This window comes from Balaenoptera ricei, chromosome 5, assembly GCF_028023285.1.
Source record: "Balaenoptera ricei isolate mBalRic1 chromosome 5, mBalRic1.hap2, whole genome shotgun sequence".
NCBI classification, from domain to species: domain Eukaryota; kingdom Metazoa; phylum Chordata; class Mammalia; order Artiodactyla; family Balaenopteridae; genus Balaenoptera; species Balaenoptera ricei.
The window spans coordinates 100,660,081-100,678,725 of NC_082643.1; the positions used below are offsets into that span (position 1 = coordinate 100,660,081).

The 18,645-nt window shown below is 40.1% G+C and overlaps 1 long non-coding RNA gene across 2 annotated transcripts in view; it reads left to right on the top strand.

The window, feature by feature from the left end:
- LOC132366040 (uncharacterized) overlaps positions 1-18,645 on the top strand; it is a 444,928-nt gene that overhangs the window by 72,801 nt on the left and 353,482 nt on the right. The window lies entirely within an intron of this gene.

Genomic DNA, 18,645 nt, shown 5'->3' on the forward strand with positions numbered 1-18,645 from the left:
TCAGATAAAGTCATTCATTTTTGGGTGCTGGAAAATAGCAAAGAACTCTGTGCCTTTGGCATGTATAACTCTCTTTGGGAGATAGCTAATACTGGAAGCACTGCCAAGGTTCATGTGTGATGGTGGATGAGAACTCTGGTTAATTGAATTTTTTTTGTTGTTGTTAAAATGAAGATTAGCTATAAAAACCTATATAAACCCTTGCTGTTAGCAATATGTTTCAAGTGTACTAGTTAACTTTTTTTGATCTAAGAAACACAGTTTTTTAAAATAAGAAGCCAGGCACATAAGGACTATGTATGTGCCAGCCTCTGAGATAATTACTATAAAACAACATCATATCATCATCGTCATCGTCACCATCATAGCTATCATTTACTGAACAATTTATTTTCTGCCAGGTACTGTTCTGAGAGCTTTGCATGCATAATTTCATTCAGTATTCCCAAGAAACATAAAAGCTAGACAAACATGTGGTGGGTTGAATGGTGGTCCCCCAAAAGATATGTCTATGTCCTAACCCCTGGAACCTATGAATGTGACCTTATTTAGAAAACGGTCCTCATAGATCTAATTGAGTTAAGGGTCTTGAGATGAGGATATCATCTGGATTATCAAGATGGGCCATAAACCAATGAAAAATATCCTTATAAGAGATATGCAGAGGGGAGACAAATAGAGAAGAAGAAAAGATCACATGACATTGGAGGCAGAGGTTGCAGTTGCGTGGCCATGAGTCAGGGAACACCCTGTGCCTCCTTGAGGAGATGACGAACCGATCATTTCCTATAATCTTCAGAGGGAGCACAGCCCTGTTGACACCTTAATATCAGATATCAGACCTTCAGAACTGTAGGAGTATAAATGTCTGTTGTTTTAAGCCACTGAGTTTGTGGTAATGTGTTACAGCAGCCAAAAGAAACTAATACACACTTTTTAACAAAGATGAAATCAAAGCATAAAAAGGTAGATTAAACTTACCTAAGATCCCATAGTTGGTAAATGATATTACACGAGCTTAACCCAGGCAGCTTTAGAATTTGCTTTCAACCTTACTAGAATATTGCATCTCAAAACTCTGTCTTCACAGAGATATATAAACTACCAGTTACATTACACTCTGAAATGTTCTTTGAAAACAAGGGGCAAACATAAAGGGCTATAGGAGCACATGAAGGGCATATAACCCAGCTTTTGGGGAGTGAGTATCAGGGAAATTATCCCAGAGGAGATGATGGATATTCGGCTGCTTTTTAATGATGAACATACTTTTCCAGATTATAAAGTGGGGTAAATTTTCCAAGCAGAGAGATCAACCACAGAGGGTGAGAAAGAGCAAAGCACCTTTAGGGAATTTCAATAGTTAGACATGGCCCAAGGGGTTCTGAAAGAAAGATGAAAGGTGTGATAGAAGATCAAGGTGGAGAATAGCTTATGGTGGGCCTTATGTGCCAGGCCAGAGACTGTAGACGCCTCAGGCCGTTGGAGAGTTTGGATGACTTGGTGCAGGTGATTCCATGATCAGATCCATCTCTTACAGACTCACAGTGGAAAGCACCCTGGAGGATAGAATAGCGTGGGTTGAGAGCAGAGGCAGACTATCCTATAGCAATAAATGGGATGTGTGTTAGAGTACTGGAGATGGTGATGGAGGAAAGAAAGCACATTTAACAGATTATTCGGAGGTGACGTGAGTAGGATTCAGTGACTAATAGGATGTCAAAGGCAAGAGGAAAGAGGATCATGGGCTGCGTTGCAGGTTTCAGGTTTGGGGAACTGCTCATACAAGAAATAAAGGAGGTACACAACTGGGGGTAGAGGCAGGGGTGGAGTTGGAGATAGTGAGTGTGAATAAATATTTCACTGATGGCTGAGGGCCTCTCCATCAGGGTTTTTATCATGAATGTGTGAACATCTACATATGATCATAGCTTTGGAATTACATTGTAGTACACATGGAATTTACAATGTACTCCAAGAGTAGGAAGAAGAAGGGAACTAACATTGACTACCTACTACAGGTTGGGTGTCTAACTTATATTATCTTACATTATCCCAAAATAAGACTTCCATATAAGTGTTATCCATATTTGATAAATGAGGAATCCAATTAAGATATATGGGGATATATGTATGTGTATAGCTGATTCACTTTGTTATAAAGCAGAAACTAACACACCCTTGTAAAGCAATTATACTCCAGTAAAGATGTTAAAAAAAATAAAATAAAAATAAATGTTAAAATTATAAAGTAACTGGACAAATGTCACAGGGTTAGTAAATGTCTGGGGAGCTCTGATTTTAGATCCCATCTTCTTTTTTGCTGCCTTTTGGACATAGAGGCAGAATGCTCTTTGACTCACACCTTCCCCATTTATTAGTCTGACCTTTGGAAATTTGCTTAACCTCTTTATGCCTCAATTTTAGCAGCTTTCAAAAGGGGATAAAAATAAAGGTGCTTGCTCTCCCTAACTCAAGTTAAAGTCTATGAGTGAAATCTCTGCAAATGGTAAAAGCCTAGCAGAATATGAGTAAGTATTTATGTGAGTAGCCTAGACTTTTCCAAAAAAAATTTTTTTGAGGTAATCCCTGACTTCAGCAAGTTTTCTTGTGAATTTCTAATTCTTCCCTAAAAGTCTACTAGCATAAGTTTTTTAGTTAACAGAGTTTTAAAAATCGGGGCTTATTTAAACATTCATATCCAAATCACTTCAAGCAGTTTCTAAATGTGCTTCTCTAAAAATCCTGTAAAAACTCATTCCATTGATAATGGGTTTTTGCTGGCCATGTGAACACCAGACCTATCGCTTTGTCTCATGAAAGGTGTCCAGAGACAGACACACCTTACGTTATACTTGGAGGTGATATTAGAAGAAACTTCCAGCACCTCAACTGAGCAAGACAGGTTTGGTTCCTTTTGGAACGTAAGTGCCTAGTAAGTATGGATTGATTCCCAGTAATTCTGCAAATTCCAGGATCTAGCACAGCCTTGTGTCTTCAACATAGAAACTAGGTGTTTACTATGCAGTTTCCTCAGCTCTACAGCAATAGGGTGGTATTTGTTCATCCCTAACCTCTATCCAATTCTAAGACTGATATATATATATATATTTTTGGCCTGGGAAAACCCAGCATACAAAAAGGAAGAGAAATGTAAAAAACAGCCAAACAGCCAGAGGTAGAAGCTAGTAGCGCTTTTCAAAGGCATGGGTTTATATGTGTGTGTGATGTAAAGTAACATCATCTTCTGTTATATCTTTAAAAACTGGTGTGAAGAGGTAACAGAGCAGAAATGTCAAGAAGACAGTTATATAATTAGCAGAACAAATCTCTTCTCAGAAGAGAGAAAGTGTCTCAGTTGGACAACTCTGCTGAAGTCTCTATGAGGATGACGAAGATAGGGCACAGTGGAAGGAAAATTAGCCTGGGAAATCAGGATACTTATTTTTGTTCTTAAGCTAGTTGGCATTGGGTTTTTATTACATGCAACTGAAAGATCCCTGTGACTGCACCAGTGGCTGTGTAGAGCAGAGGATTGGGAAAAATAGAGTGTATTCACACTCTACTAGAAAAAGGAATCTTAATCCTAATGCCATGGAATGGGTCATCTCAATCTTTTAAGTAATTCTAATTGGATATTTTTGGGCCAGTTGCCCAAATGAGCCGATCATTGAGGCCAGAGTGGTAGAATCCTCACATTAGTTAGGCCTGTGTTATTTGTTCACTCTGGAAGCCAGGGTAAAGGAGTGGTCAGCTCTTATCTATCAGTCTTAGCGTTAAGGACACTGCAATATCCAAGATATTTCTGTGGTTTCTGCCAGGTGCTCCCTCATTCACTGTCTCTCACCTGAAATCCCATCCTATTCACTTCCATGCCAGTGTAGACTCTTTGTCACTGAGGACTCAGTTCCCCTGTCATCTACTCTAAGGCACCTTCCTGGGCAGCTCTTACCCGTAAAGGCTGTTTTCTCTGATACGGCACATGCTTTACAGATCACCAGTTCACCACAGCTCACTGAGCCTGAATCTCATTCAATCCCTTTTCCAGACCATTTGTCTCCCATAACGTATCTTGCGTTTCTTCCTTCTCTTTCTCATCACTACCTTAGTTCAGACATTCATTTCTTTTCACTTGGACGACTGAATATTTTCTTAACTTTCTGCCACCACTCTAATTTCCCTTTCATCTGCCATTTCCTTCAGGGTAATCTTAGCCAAAGCACACAGCTCTGACCATGTCAATATCACCTTTAAAAAAACAATAGGATGAAGTGGAAAGGCAGAGCTGAGTGAGACTGAAACCTGGCGTGTGCTGGAGGTTCCTTTCTCAACTGCTGGCAGTTCACCTGAGATCCAGTCCAGAAGGTTTGACATGAAATAATGAAGCAAAGTTAGAATCAACTGATGTAGCTCTGCTAATGGGGCACAACTGTGGGAAGGTACCAGAACTGGAGTGGGGAATTGAGGTGGGGAACAAGCAAGGATCAAGATGAATGAAGTAAGAGGAATCCTCAAATGGGGATGTTTCAGAGGAAGGGAACACAGGGTTTCATACAAATAGTCATGGTCTGGCAGGTTTGAGTTGTTTTTAAAGAAAGAGGCATGACCCTCCCCACTGGGACTGTGGTGTGCCTTGATTGTGTTTGGGTATCCAGGTAGATTTATTTATTTATTCACCAAGCAAATATTTATTAAGTAGCTAGCATACGCCAAACACTGTGTATCAGAGAAGGTTGCCCAGAGGAGCCTGGGAGGGTGATTATGGTTGACCGACCCAAGTGGACATGGGCAGAAAGAAGAGATATATTTTTGAGCTTCATATTTCCCAGCACATTCAGCTCTGTGCTTTCACAGAGGTATTCAAAAAACTAGGTTTACTGAATTGAAAACCAATTCATGCCACTACAGAGTGATCTATGGACTCAGAGAAGCTAGGGGAGGAGTAATAAGCATCTTTAGTGAACAAACAATATGTTCATGTCCAAAAGATACAACTTTGCTCTGTCTTGCTTATTAACTAGAACCTAAACTCCCTTGATGTGTCTTTTTTTCTCTTTCTGCTTCTTCCTTCATTTTTCTCTCTGAGAAGTTCTCATTAACACATTTTAATGAGTATAAATGAGGACTCCATGTCCCAAGAAAGAGAAAAGCCAAGCAGTGTGTGCAGAGAGAAAGAGAGAGAGGGAGAAAGTAAACAATTATTGCCGTAGGTTTTGTATTTCAGGGCCATCCTTGTATCTCATGCTGCTTGCCAACTCTTCTTTTTTTTTTTTTTTAACATCTTTATTGGAGTATAATTGCTTTACAATGGTGTGTTAGTTTCTGCTTTATAACAAAGTGAATCAGTTATACATATACATATGTTCCCATATCTCTTCCCTCTTGCGTCTCCCTTGCCAACTCTTAATTGCATGAGAAAGATGAGATTGATGATTAAAAGCACAGACGTAAATATAGATATGGTAGAGATGTGGATATCAATATAGATATAAATACGATCTCCCTGCTGTTATCTTCAAGTCTGTGCCATTCATTTGGTTTCCCTTTGTTCTTCTCTTGTGTTTTATTTTGATATATATCTTTTTTTTTTTTAAGTCAGAAACCATAAGAGATTCCTTCAAGCCATTCTTCTGTCACCCACTGTGAGATCCTGGGCTTAGGAAATGTTGACTTTGTGTGTTTTAACCTCTCCCAACAGATCCAGAACTCTAACACATGGGCAGGTCTGGCCTGTCAAACCCTTGATCAGGGGTATGGGAAGAGATATGGCACAGCCCTCCATCCATCACTGTCATACAGACTGCTCTTGTTCCAGACCCTGCCCCTCAGGTCCTGATGGCCTTGATCTCCATTCAGGGCACGGGTGGGTGTGGCCCCTCTGGACCTGTGGTCCACAGTTCTATTTTATTTTCATTCTCACAACAGCCCTGTGTGGTAGGAATAGATTTCCATAGGCTGGTGGTTTACAATCTTTTTGAATCTGTGACCTGCCCCCACCCTTTTAGTGTCAACATTGTCCACTAACTATATTTCTAGTATCCATTCAATGAAAAAGTCACCATGAGCAAAATCTAACCTGAATCGATTAATTTTTATGTTGATGTACATAATAATAGCAAAACATTAAAAATGTCCAAATGCATTTAACACTTACAACATGCCAGGCATGGAGCCAAACATATTATCACTCATGACAGCCCTATGGGGCATATTCTCTGATGGGCTCCATTTAACAGAAGGGAAAACTGAGCCTGTGAGACAGATGAAGTAGTTTGCTCAAAGTCACACATCTAATAAACAGCAGAAAAAGAATTTAATCATACACAGTGAGGCTCCAGAACCAACATTCTTAACCATAATGTGGTTTAGGTGCTCATTTGAAAACAGTAGGAGACACCTACAATCCCTATTGTCAGATCCTAGTTGGAGACCAGAGGATTGTCATGGGATGAATGAGATAACGTGTACAGAAAAATCACACAGTGCCTGGTATGCTCAGCAAATGTTATTCACAAGGATAGTGAATGTCTTTGACTATCACCCTCACTGATGACATTTTTTAAAAGTGATCTTTCTATGATTACTGTAGAGGTTGAGGACCAAGATGCCAATAGCCTTGAAACAGTGGCCTTGGTCACAGGGGTGAACCGGCTGGGGTGAGTGGGATGGTGCTGTGACCCTTGGCGTTGGCATTTATTGGCCCTAAAGTCAGTATCCTCGTCCTTGGGTGGCAGCAGCAAGGGCAGAGGGTCCTTTCATGGACAAGGGGGAGAGAGTGGCCACTTTTGGTATCTTTGGTGACCAGTAATAGCAGCACCGTGATCCAGAGAGGACACGAGAAACAGGTAAAAGTCCAGTAATTCTCAGAGCCCCTGTGATACACCCTCCTAGCACCTGGCAGAACTCTTCTGGGGGCACTTGACAGGGGGGAAATAAGAGGGCTGAAAGTTCGTGTGTGGTCCTCTTTCTCTCAGGCTGGTTTGGCCCAGAGCACAGTTGTTACAATTGCAGTCATCCATGAGGTTTGTATGAATTTCCTCTTCCAGCCATGTGGTGGGCAAGATGGTCTGGAGAAATTTTCTGCTATGGAATATCTATGTGTTGAATAAATTACAAAACAAACAAACAAACCATACACTTTCCAGTGTGTTACTGAACCCACAAGAAAGTATGGAATTTACTAAAGTACGAAACTGCAAACTAACAAACTGAAACCAGAGAGGTGAGTAATCATGAAGGCAGAGTCATCCTGGGTAAAATGACACAACCAGGTACCTGAAGCTTTGAGGACTACTGATCACACAAACTATGAGAAAATGGATCTGGGGCTCATGCAACAAGGTGGGTACTGGACTTAAGATCCCCTCATAAACCATGACTCTATAAGCGCCTATGTAGTCAGTGAAAAGCTGGACGAAAAAAAAACCATCTGCGTGCAACTGACAAGAAAGTGTGTTTGTCTTTGCTGTGACTCTGGATAGAACTGAATTAACCATAACACTTGTCTCCCCTGGAGTTTGTTAACTCCAGACCGGGTCTGTTCTCATGTAGATCTAAGATTATTTTGTACCATTCATAGCATCAGGAAATATAAAGCCAAAAAATTAAAGTGGCCCCAGCTTGAGAGTATTCCCTGGTATCCAGAAACGCCATATGCGAATTGTCTTAAGGGATGAGCATTTTCAACTTGGAGCCTTCAAGATGCCCACAGGTTAACTTCAGCCAAATATAAACTCCTAAAGAAAGATGACTAAATACCCAAATATGCGTGGGAACAGGCCATCATGAGTGATGGTCAGCAGAAACATTGAGATTATCAGATACAATCGTGTTTGAAGAAGTAAAAGATGGAATAAAAATAGCAAGAAAAAAAGTGACTATCAATCATGACCAAACAGATAAGGTAAAAGAATGAAAGGGAACTTCTGGAGATAAAATATAATTATTGAAATTAAAATCCAATGGGTGGATTAAAGAAGAGATGAATCATAATGATGATCGGACAATCGACAGGTATATATTACTCACTACATGTCTGGCACTTTTCTAAGCTCCTTGCAAACACACCTGAAGAAAGAGGGAGTGAATTAGATGTTAGATTTAGACAAATTTCCTTTATAGAGACAAAAAGATAGGAAATATGAATGTGAGTGCTGTGTCTCAAATTTACTACTGTCAGATCTCAGACATTTTATAGAGCCCTCAGTTTCCTCAGCTATAAAACAGAAAGAGAGGAGGCTATTTATCAAGAATGTCTGGGATTTGGTATATTTCATTGTAGGGCTATTTCTGAAGTTTAGGTTTATTAACACTAAAAGAGTAAAATAATAATTAAGAGAGAGACTGACTTGATACAGCTTCAATATTTATAAGGTACATTCTTTTGGGACATTTTATTGGCTTTTTAGATATTCCCTTATTAGGGATATTTAGAAATTGGATGTCTAGTTACACAATTGTAATTCAATGCTTCAAAATAGTTTTAATCTGTCCCAAATCATATAAATGACCGAGAACCCTCATGGCTTGCATGAGGATGCCATCAAGTCATCACACAGCAAGTATTTTCAGTCCATTGGGTCACATTATTCCCACGCATGGTGAGTCATGGCAAACTCATTCATTATTAGAAGATGATTTAATAGGTGGATGATCATTAATAATCCTATTAGTTACAACAACTCTATTGTTTAGGCGCTTCTAACATTTAGAATCCATGAAAAAAAACCAGTTCCATACTGGAATACTGCCCATTTAATAAGATTGTTCTGACAGTTAAAGAGATAATGGAAATACAGTTAATTCTACATAGTAAGTACTTATCCCTCTCAGTGTTCCTTGTTTGCAAACAACAAAAAGAAACTCTGGCTTATTTAAGCAGAAAATGAATTAAATGGAAGGCTGAGTGGGAAGGCTCACAGAATTAATGGGAAACCTTGGAAAATGGACAGGGACCAAAGGAGGCAAGGCCCAGCCACCAACCCATGACAGACCCAGTTGGCTAGGATGCCCACTCTAGCATCTCTGAACTGGTCACTTACTATCGCACCACTGGATTCCTGAATCAACTTCTTTGACAAATAATTTTCATCACCCTTGTGCCTCTAAGTCACTCGTTCAAGGTTCAAAGTCCTAGGGGTTGAGGGCTGTGAGCATCACCTGTGTGCTGGTACCCTCAGTACATAAAAGTGGAGACAGCATCTGTTCTCCTTTGGCTTCTGTCCCTGGAGACGCTGCCCTGATCCCACTCTTCCTGGTATTCCCAGAAAAGGAAAGATGTCTGCATGCTGGGCAGCTACAGGAGTTCAGACACCACCAAAACTCCCAGAATCTTTACTCCCTCAAATCACTAGTTAGTGGGAGTACTGGAGATTAATAAATGTAAAATTTAAAAAGCCTCTAATCTAAATGAATTAAGATCTTGTTTTCTGGCACCAGTGATCTATTAAATTTTTTCCTAAGAATTAGATATTTTTTTATTTGCAAAAATAAGTCATTCACAATAGGAGGGATCCCTGAAGTGATGGAAATGCTCTGCATGTTGACTGCATCAATGTCAATATTCTAGTTGTGATGCTGTACTGTAGTTTTGCAAGAAGTTATCATTGGGGGAAACTGGGTAAAGTGTACATATAGGATCTCTCTTATTATTTCTTATAACTGCATGTGAATTTATAATTATCCCCCCCAAAAGTTTATTTTTAAAGGGCATGCTTGTTGCTAAAAATATATGTCAAACTCTACAGAAAATTCCTTTTCATCAGAGAGCCCCCAAACCAACTCACCTGAAGTAGAACTAACATTTTGATACACACACACACACACACACACACACACACACACACGCCTATAACGTGATTTCCTATAGAAAAAATACATATAAACAAAAAATATTTACTTCAACAGAGTTTTTTGCAACATACTCTTTTCACCCAACAGTATATACAGACAACTCTATATACAGATGACTCTGTATACAGACAACTATGCACAATGACTTCTAATCTTTTTGTGTGAGGCTTCCTGACTTTTCTGGACCTCTCTCTCTGTCTCCCCCTTTAAGCTATGAGCTCCTTGGCAGACAGGACTTTCACCGCTGCATCTTCAGCATGTAGCTACATGCCCCACACATGGTCGGTCCAAAATATGTGTGTAGGATGTCAGGAAAACCTGACATCCTACACACATATATTGTCCACAAAGAAACAAATGGCCCAATGGGAGCATTACAGTGTGTAGTAATATTTCACTGAGGGCAAGCCCTAAGATGCCCAGGAAACAGGGTGTCAATTTGACCTTGGAGGGGGATCTGAAAATCTCACTGCCTTCTCTAGGTGGTATCCTCTATCCATTTCTACACTGGGTCTACCTGACTCATTACTGCTTTGGCCTTCAGGGACATACTCCTTACTTATCCCTCTGGCTCAGTAAATGGCAAACCCCTGTCTATCTTGCATTGGGTTGCATTGCTGCTGGTCCTTGAAGTTTAATTTCAGAAAGTAAGAGGCCAATGCCAAAGGTACCTCTTTATTTCGGTACAATTCCACAAACATTTGCTCAAAAGCCTAGTATGTCACAGTAGTTGCTGGTGACACAGAAGTTAATTCAACCATCGGTAACAAATTACTAAGCATTTTCTGAATACCTACTGCATGCCTAGAAGAGGGCATTCCAAAGCAAGATGTGGTCCCTGGCCCTTCATAGGTTAACATTTCCTGGAGAAGATACAAATAGATTACTACAAACATTGAAATAAAATAGCTTGAGTGTTATAGCAAAGGTACAAACACTATGTTTAGGGAACGCTGAGGTGGTAACAATTTTGATTACCATGGTCCCTGTGCAGAAAAAAATGACTGAAAGCATTACAGAATAATTATGACTTAAGCATTATGGAATATAAATCATATGTATAATGAAGAAGATCAATATATCATTCTATCTATCTATCTATCTATCTATCTATCATCTATCTGTCTCATTGTAGCACAGGGGAAAAGGAGAATAATTTCTCTTGGTTGTTCTGGGAGCAGGAGGAACAACTGGCTTCAGGGTGAAGGTAGTGTTTGCAAAGAATTGTAATCAGCGAATATAATTCACTAGAGAGACTGGGGATGATGAGAGAACAGCCTGTGCAAAAGCTAGTAGGGGGCACAATACAGATGGTATTTGGGAAAGTCAAATATCTAGTGTTATTGGAGCATGGATATGAACTTCAGATTAAATGGCAAACGCCAAAAACATGCTCCCTTGGAAAAATTAATCATTCCTCCATTCCATTTTTATTGAGAGCCTCCTCTAGTCAGAATGGCGAACACTCATGTAGTGTTTAACATTTACCCGGCACTGTCCTAAGTGTTTTCCATATATTAAATAATATTGTCCTCACAACACCCTATGATATACTATTATACTATACTCTTATCATTTTCATTTTACATATGTAGAGACTAAGACACAAAGAGGTTAAATGGTTTGATCACACAGCTGGTAAGCAGTGGAGACTGATCCAGAAAGTCTAGCAGTGATGTCCACTCTTCACCATGACACTATTCTGCCATATACAGAGGTGTGTGCCATGTGTTGGAGATAGGGGCAGCCATGGGCATAGCTTTAACCTGCCCTTGAGAGCTTACATTCTTGGGATAGATATTAAAAAGGCAATAACATGCACAAAATTAAGTGTAAATCAGGGGATTCTGACATGGTCTGGAGTGCAGATGGGGCTGAGGACAGTTGCACCTGAGCAGGTGACAGTAATGCTGTGACCTGTAGGATGAGTGGGGGTTATCCAGGTGAGGAAGATGGAGGATGTAAGGAGAAGTCTGTTCCTAGACTAGGAATCATCCTATGTATAGGCCTTGTGGCAATAGATAAGCAGAAAGAAGGCTGGTGTGACACAAAGACAGTGTTAGGAAGTGTCGCTTAAGTCAAAGATGTGAGAAGTAGGTAGTGGTTTTGCAGAGCCTCTGAAAAAGCCTTGTGATTCTTATCCTAAGTGCAAGGGAATCCTTTGAACAGTTCTAAGCAGGGAGTTGGCATGAGTTTCACTTGAAAAAGCTTCCTTAGGCTGCTATTTGAAGAATTGTGTGTGTGTGTGTGTGTGTGTGTGTGTGTGTGTGTGTGGTGGTGTAGGCAGGAAAGGAGAGCAAGGGGTGGCTTCTGGGAGCTCTTGCAGGAGATTGATGTAGTCATGATGGTGGCTTGGATGGGGGTGGTGACTGTGAGATGGAGAGACAAGCAAACACTCAAGAGATATTTTGGAGATGGAATCCATGAAATATGGTGATTGATTGGATGTGGGGACTGAAGAAGACAGGTTTGTCTGAGATAACTCCCAAATTTCATGACTCTCTGGAGCAATGGTTGGCAAACTTTTTCAGCAAAAGGCTAGATAATAAATTTTCTAGACTTCATGGACCATATGGTCTCTTGCAACTACCCAACACTGCTGTTTTTGTGCAAAAGCAGCCATAGACAACAGTAAAGAAATGGACATGGCTCTGTCCCAGTGAAACCTGATTTAAACACAGGAAGCAGGCCAGATTGGTCTGTAGCTTGCCAACTCCTGGTCTGGAGAGTGTGAAGGTCACTGAGATATGGTACTCTGGAGGAGGATGGGCTAGGCAAATAATTGTTTATGTCATCATTTCCTTTCCTTTTCATGATAGCACCATGAAGTAGCTGTTAGGATTCTTTTTGTTAGAGAGAGCAATCTGCACTATTAATGACTGTTAATGACTGTTAATGACTTTTTCAAGGTCACACACCAAGTAAGTGGCAAAGTCAGTATTTGAACTCAGATCTTCTTTTTACTTTCAAGCCAATGCAAGACCTTCCCGTCACCCCCATGCTATCTCCTATTCCTTTTCCCCTGCAACTACCCTGTTACGGTGGCAAAGCTTTGTTTTGCAAGTTTTTCTCACTTTCCCCCAAGGGTGCTTTTCTTCCTTGAACGATTTTTTAGAAAGCCAGATAAAAAGGGACAGTGAGTCTCTAAATGTACCATCGTTGCTTTTGTTCAGTACAATAGACTTTATATTGCTTTGTCCAGTCCCTACGAAGTGGGACATAGGAGGTTTGTTTCCAAGAAATTAGCATGGTATTTTTCTCCTTTTTTGCTCCTGACATAATTTTAGCTTGGGGATAAACAGTGTTATTTTCATTCCCTCCATTTGAGCCCACATCGAACATTTTCTATTAAAATTTAAATAAGCCACTTCAGAGACAGATGAAGATGTGAGGCTAAAATGAGCTGATTCACTAGAATTTGTTCCTGAGAATATAACTTATTTTCTCTTACAGCTTATGCAACTGTTTCATAATAGAAATTTTAAGTGGGCCAGCATTGTGGCGTTATAGTCATTTCCTTCAACTTTTCCGCTCAGAATAGCCAACTGCAAAGGGGAAATGAGGGACGTAAACTCTCTCATCCCCCACCCCATAGAGACCCAATTATTATTCTAGGAAGTTGCTGGAAGCTGAAATTTTTTTGAAGATACACTGGATTCTCTTTTTGTGATCCTCAATCTGTACACATAGCAACAAAATCTTTGCTGCTGGCTGATTGCCCAAATTTCTCCCTTTTTTCTTTTATTGAAGTTGGAGACAGAGCTTACCAAGGTGGAGATGTATGTGTGGGGTTGGGTGGGAGGTGCTGAGAGAAGATGGGAGTGGGACCAGAGAGCAGGGTGGGTGCTGAGGTGGAACAAAGGCAAGGTTGAAAAATGATTGGTGGACAAAGACCCAAAGTGCCAAGAGGAGATGCTAGATGGCCTCCAAATCAGAGGTCTCAAGTCAGGGCACAGAGGTCAGAATTCAGGACCAAGCAGGTAAGACAAGTATGAGCAAAGTGCTGGAGGAGTGGAGTAGTGTGGGAGTCATTCTGAGTGATTAAGAGAAGAGCATTAACCAAGCTATGTTTCTTATCAATCAGTGTTCTAAGAGAAAATGGTTCTTTTGTTGAGTAATTTTGAAAATATGTAACTTGATTCTTAGAGAGCCATATTAATAGGAATAATAATAAACATAATAATAATGATAAAAATAATGATAGTGATAAAAATGATATATAGATGATTGCTGACCACCATTCACCAATACCCCTTCTTTCTCCACTGCTGGGCATACTGAATGAATGAATCTCCCCTGCTATTGAAGTTAGGCGTGGACACATGACTTGCTTGGGTCAATGAAATGTGAGTGGAAGTGACATGTGTAACTGCTAGCATTCACCTCTTCAGTTTGCTTTTCTCCCTGCTTCTATGACTGGTGGCATTCCCTAAATGATGATGACCCCCACCCAACTCCAACACCAACATGAGATGGACATATAGGATAAACAAGAAGTAACTTTTTGCTGTTCTATGCCACTGAGATTTTGTGTTTGTTCATTATAGAAGTGTAACCTGGCTCATCCCGACTGATAAAATAGCTAACATTTAATGAGAACTTACTATGTGCTGGATACCATTTACAGTATTTTACATGTATTAACACATTAGTATGTTATTAGTGGCTCTGGTATGTCTAGAGGTAAATAAATACAGAAGTAAAGAAACCTGTATAAGGTTCTCCCAATGTATAGAACAATAGAAGCCCCTCATTTCTACTTTCCTTATTTGGGGTACAGAACACCTATTTGATGCCTTGTGGAACACAACCAAAACCCCAGGAAAAGATAAAATTCCTCACCTATTGAATAGGTAGGGGAGCAAATAGACTAAGAGCAAGAATTAAGTTAGTATGATCTTGGAAAAGTGAGGCTTTTGTGGCTAATGCATCCAGGCCAGTACTGCTATATTAGTCATAGTAATATGACTAAAATGGTCATGTGATGGAGAATGTGTCACAAACATGACAGGCATGATGGCTAATTAATAAAATTAATAAAATGTAAGTACCATGGGAACAGAGAGCTTGTAATGCTCAGTAAGGAACTCCCAGTGTCCAGCACAGTATCTAACACCTGATAGAAACTCAATAACATTTCAGAATGATCAACTGAATGAATGAATTATTGAATGAATAACAGGTACAAAAGAAACTAATGGAGCTTATTGCAGTGAAAAATGCATAAAATGGACAGAAAGAAACCCTAGGGTGTTAGCCTTCTACCAACAGCAGTGGACAGAAGTGGGAAAGCACTCAGTCCAAGTCTATAATGTGGACCAGTGCAGGACCACAAGTCAGGGTTGTTGTGTTGCCTGATTACAGAGGATACCCTTCATACCTAACTCCACTAAGGCTGGGTTTGTGGCACCTATTGGGTGCTTCCAGAGCTTCCATAGGTTAACTCTAGCAAAGCATCTACAATTAAGGATGTGATTATTTAACTTACCTACCTCAATAACTAGCCACATGTTCCTAGAAAGCCTATGTCTTGTACATGACAGTGTCCAGCCTGTAGAGAGAATATTTAACAAAAATTTGTAGAATGGATACATGAATGAATAATTTTATAGACAATCCCTTTATCACCTCAACCCAATTGTTGACTCTCACGTTAATACCTACCACCTGAGCTTGAGCCTACCCCAGGACTTTGGGTTCAGAATGGCAAATAGATTTCATCTTGTGTGCCAATTGACTACTATTAATTGCTACTTAAAGGCTTGTAAAGAGAAAGATCTCAAGATTAGCTCTAGTGTCAAATGGATACCATGATTAATTAATAAGGTCTACACCAAGCAAGGGACAGAGGAGTGGCCTGAATTCCATGTATTTTCTAACCCAAACTTGTGGATTCCTCATTAGTGAAGAGTGACTGCACCTGATTCAATCTTACCCAAACACCACTTTGTAGTCAGTATTTCAACCAAATGCATAAATCACACTTTGTGTTTGAGTTTTAAACTCTCCTCCCTGAATTCTTTTCATTATGAAGGGGTATTGAATATTGTAAACCATGAGGACAGCAGCTCTGCAGAAGAAAGTGGCATAGGGAAGAATGAGAGATGGAAAATGAAGAAAGGAGGGGAGAGTGGATGCAAAGGGGGAAGAAGGTAGGGAGGGGAAGTGGAGAAAGAGAACACTTGAATGTTTATAAATTGGAAAAAGCACAACAGATGAGCGGTAGGGCAGGGAGGATAGGTTAAGAGAATGACTAAAGAAAAAGTAGAATGGAAGATTTTTCTTGGGTGATAACTGCACACATGAAAATTTAAAATAGGCCTCATAATGCCTGACCCCTCTGAAATCTGAGGGCCAAATCAGATGCTCACTTGAGATTTCATCAGGTTCATAGGTTAATAAGTCTTTGTGTTAATTTTTCTTTTTCTCACTTCTTTTCTTATGTGTCCTCTCTTATTCTAATCTTTCCTCTTATTTCTTCTCTCCATTCCTTTCCACATCTTTCTTTCCCTCCCTTCCTTCCTTCTTTCCTTCCTTCCTTCTTTCTTCTTCCCTCTCTCTTTGCCTCTCTACCTCCCTTCCATCCTTTTTTCATTCCTCCCTTCCTTCTTTTTAAATTTTCTTCCTTCTGCATTCATCCATAGTATGAGAATACTGTGCTAGTGCTGAAAATAATATAGACAAATGAGAGACCCATTTCTTAACCTCCACTAGTTCTTGATTCCTTTGGGAGGGCAAGATTAGAAGCATTCTATAGCATAAAGCTTAAGTGTCTTTGGGTCTAACAAGACATGGATTGTAATCGAGCTCTGCCACTGGCTGCCTTGTGACTTTACCTCCAAGAGCCTTATAGTTTCTTCATCTATAGACTAGAGATGATAATAGCACCTTCTCTGTGGGATAGTTGCAAGAAATGTATGAGATACTGTTGTAGATAAAATCTTTTTTTTTTTAACATCTTTATTGGAGTATAATTGCTTTACAATGGTGTGTTAGTTTCTGCTTTATAACAAAGTGAGTCAGCTACACATACACATATATCCCCATATCTCCTCCCTCTTGCATCTGCCTCCCACCCTCCCTATCCCACTCCTCTAGGTGGTCACAAAGCACCGAGCTGATCTCCCTGTGCTATGTGGCTGCTTTGTATATAAAATCTTAATGAGTAAATATCAGTTATATTATTAAATATTAGTGTATAATGAAACCTTCTGGCTCTTCATTAATAGAATGAGATGTTTCATCTTCTGTCTCCCCTGAATGCTGAGCTCATCCTCTTTACCTCTGCTACAATTTCACATTTAACCTTGCCTTCTCTTTTCCTGTATTTGCACATGTGTTTGTTATATTCCCCTTAAATGAGATGGTGTTTCATAATCAGGTGTTAATTAGGATATCCTTAGCTATAAAGTAAGATAGTATCCAAATGAAAGTAGCTTAAACATTGATAAAGTTTTATTATCTAACCTAAAGAGGGGTTGGAAGGTAGGAAGTTTCAGGTTATTTAATCGAATGGAGCAAGGTGTCAACAGGGACGAAGATGTTCCCATCACTCCTCTTTGTCATCTGCAGCCTGTTGGCATTCATCCAAGGTGTGTGCCCTCATGATATCAAGATGGCTGCTGTAATGCCAGCTCTTACATTCTCACACAAGTTGTCAAGAAGAAAACAAGTTTCTACTTACCTATCTCTTTTCATCAGGGAGGAAAATCTTTTACAGTAGCCCCCAATGGACTTCCCCTTTGTGCCTCATTGGCCAAGGTTGTATCACATTGTCATGCCTAAATCAAGCTCTGCCAAGAGGAATAGAATTGCGTTTATTGGCTTGGACTGATCAATATTCATTTCTTGGGTCTAACCTGGAGCCATTTTCCTTGAAAACATGGGAAGATTGACATGACAAAAATCAAGGATTTTCCATTAAGGAGGAAGGAAGCAGAGTTAGGGGGTTTGTTATGCAACCAAGAATGTCTTCTGTAATTCACATTTGTATCTCAAATTCCAGAAGACTGCCAATCACTTAGTAGTCTTTTGAAATGGTTGTGTCAAGAAAATCCCATTCTTTCCTGTACTTCCAACTGCCTACTCAATATCTCCACTTGGATTGCCATCAAACCACCAGAAACTAGGAGAAAGGCATGGCGCAGATTCTTCCTCACAACCCTCGGAAAAATCGACCCTGTGGACACCTGGATCTCATACTTCCAGCCTCCACAACTGTGAGGCAATAAATTTCTGTTGTTTAAGCCACTCAGTTTGTGGTACATTGTTGCAGCAGCCCTAGCACACTTCGAGTACAGTTCTCATTGCCTACTAGGTAAAATCCCTGTCCTTTATCATCCAGGATCTGGTTCTGGCCTGTTTTCTAGCTTCTTAGACCGTTCTGTCCCCTAGAAACAGCCTGTATAGGATCTAGGCCCTTCTCAGGGTTCTTGGAACATGACTTGAGTGTTACACATATTCCTTCATTTTCTTGTCAAATCATATTCTTTCTTCCAATTGTCATCTTTTCAGAGTGACCTCTCCAACCCTATCAACCCAGAGGGAGTTCCCTCTCTTCTGTTCTTCCCCCTGCACCTTGTGCAAGACTCCATTGAAGCACATATTCCCCTGGATTACTTTGTCTTTGTTTTATGACCGTGTCTCTCTGTCTGGACTGAGAGAATATTCAGAGTGGAAATAGCTTCCTACTCACTTCTTTCCTTCCAGTATTAAGGCCAGGGAGGTGGCTTATGCCCCCCAACAATCCTTGCTGGGATGTTGCTAAGGAACTGAGTATGGCCCAGTAGAAAG